Source organism: Humulus lupulus, chromosome 7, assembly GCF_963169125.1.
Source record: "Humulus lupulus chromosome 7, drHumLupu1.1, whole genome shotgun sequence".
Classification (NCBI taxonomy): domain Eukaryota; kingdom Viridiplantae; phylum Streptophyta; class Magnoliopsida; order Rosales; family Cannabaceae; genus Humulus; species Humulus lupulus.
In genome coordinates, this window is record NC_084799.1 from 197,620,666 (window position 1) to 197,623,252 (window position 2,587).

At 31.7% G+C, this 2,587-nt stretch overlaps 1 long non-coding RNA gene across 1 annotated transcript; it reads right to left on the minus strand.

The window, feature by feature from the left end:
- Positions 1 to 472: 472 nt before the first annotated feature.
- On the minus strand, positions 473 to 917 carry LOC133790097 (uncharacterized). Its single transcript, XR_009873890.1, has 3 exons — positions 886 to 917; positions 700 to 804; positions 473 to 613 (listed from the first exon to the last, which is right to left on the minus strand). It is a non-coding gene; the product is annotated as an uncharacterized LOC133790097 (long non-coding RNA).
- Positions 918 to 2,587: the final 1,670 nt, after the last annotated feature.

Below are 2,587 nucleotides of genomic sequence, written 5' to 3' on the forward strand. Positions count from 1 at the left end.
GTTGGCTTACTACAACCGCAGAGAAAAGGGCTTTCTCAATAAAAAAAAATTTTAATTTCGGTTGATAACCGAGCATTTTTAATAAAAAAAAATTAATTTTCAATTTTAATAAACAATTATTTTCAATAGTATAACTAATTTGTTAAATTATTATATATACATTTCATATCTAATACAAAATAAATGGCTAGTAATGAATCAAAGACTTTAATCATTCTAACCAATATAAGTTAGCACTTTAATCTTACATACATACAAAAATTTAGATTTCATAAACAAATGGCATTAATCTAGCTAACCAATCACTATGTAGTGGTAGTAGATCCTCTTTGACATTGAATTGCTTTTTGTGAAACCACTGCAAAATTGAAAAGTTAATATAGATTAGATAATTAAATACAATATCTAGTTTTTCTTAAGCAAAAAAGAGTTTAAAATATAACATACTTTCTTCTTGATAACTTCGGCTGGATTCGGTGCATTTACAAGATCATAAATGTATCTTAGTACATAATAACCACATTCATGACTTTCAGGTTGTTTTGGACAAGAACCTCTCACCAATTTTGTAAATGTGCCGATGTATTCATTTTCCAAACATTGTGCGTATGCTCTACAAAAATTAAAATTAATTAAATACATATTATGCTCTCAACTTTTAAAAATTAATAATGCATACATTACAAATGAAGAACTTACTTTTCCATAACCTCCGTAATTATTGGTGGAGATTTATGATTTTTTAAAGGGTCCAAAATTATGGTCATCCCCCGCATCATCACGAGCACCAACATCCAATGTCGACTAAAATAATAATAAAATATGATTATTATAAAATTAAAATTCAACCATAGTAGTGATAATGTTTAAGTAGTTCGTTCTTACTCAACAATCCAAGGAATGAAATATATTTGGCCTTGTCTATCCATAGTCATCATCCATTTGGCTATAAGATCCACCGTATAGTTTTACTTTCATCATTGTCAATAGAAAGATGTTCGGTGTCAAAAAATTTATATAATTGTCGTGAATTTGGGTGCATGCTTTCCCAAATGCATCTATAGAGAATCAATCATTCATATTACATTTTCAATTAATAAATTAATATCGTCAAAAAAAAATTGGGCAGAGTTTCCTCTGTTTCTATAGCATATCCAAAATTATTAGAACCTATAAATTCAATTCAGACAAAGCATACAACAAACAACATGCATGTTCTCAACCATAAGCCACCGCAGCACACAAAATTCGCAGAACCTACTTCACTAAGACACACATGTTCTCAACCTTCTGTTATCTCCGCAGCACACAATTTCATCTCAGAACTTACTTCACTACGGATGAATATCTAATATATTCAAACTCCTCTAATAGTTTGTAATGACATAACGGATTGATACATACCTCGTACCAAACAGCATAGCTGAGGATCCAATATTATCCATGGAGGCTGCTTGATAAACGTCTTCCGAAGTGATGAAGATAGCCTCGCGTTCTCCTATAAACTCCGGATCATCTGCGTTGGGGGCAGGTCGATAGACTTCATCACTTGTATTCTCATAATATTGTCCCTCATCAAATTTCCCTTCATCGTTGTATCCACACTCATCGTTTTCTTCATTATATTCTTCATTTTGAGCTAATTCCTCTTTTGTGCTAAATTTATGTCTTTTTAGCTCTTCAATCTCAGATTTTAGTCGAGCAATCTCCTCTCTTGCAGTCATTGTTTTATGTTTTTTTCCAAACATTTTGGAAACGGTCGCAGTGAACCTACAAAAAAAATCAATAAAGTCCATCAATAAACCAATCTAAATAATTCTTAAAAGAAAACAACTATTATAAATTATCATACCCGCCAGCTCGAACATGACCTGGGTCTTCTGGTGTCCCTAATGCTTGAGTCAAGATGTCATCTCGACCCTGAGCTGTAATTTTGCCACGAATCACTTTTTCTTTGACGTCCTCCTACTCAAAATATTATTTGGTTAAATTAGTTTATATAAATAAAAACAATATATTGATTCTGAAACCTTAGAAAACTTACTATCTTTTCGGCAATTTGTCGGTCTAGCTCTGTCACAAGAATTTTATTTTTTTCACGCGATCTAAGCCAAACTTGATACCTCTCTGGATTTTGAATATTTCGTTCTTTTTTCTGCATTGTACAAGATAATTATAGTTATATGTTGCGATAATATCAACCATTATTTAAACTATAATATCAAATATACTTACCAAATCTTCTCTTATATTAGCCATTCCTCTACGAGAGGTTCGATGCCTTGACTTCATTAGTAATGCACAGTTTTTTTGTTCTTGATGCACTATTTGAAACTCTTGACTTAGACGACTAGTTACAAATTGTAACCATTCTCTCTCGTCAATTATATCGCTATACCTCTTTGGGGGAAATTTGAGTTCTTCCATCATACCCATTTCAGCCAAAGGTTTGATGTACTCGGTAGTGAGTTCACTTTTAAAATCTCTCATTATTTGACCAGCTTTTTTCAAAATCTCACGTTTGAAGGTTTGAGGAATGTTGTGACCACCCTGAGAATATAATTAAGAAAAGTAATTATTAAATTTA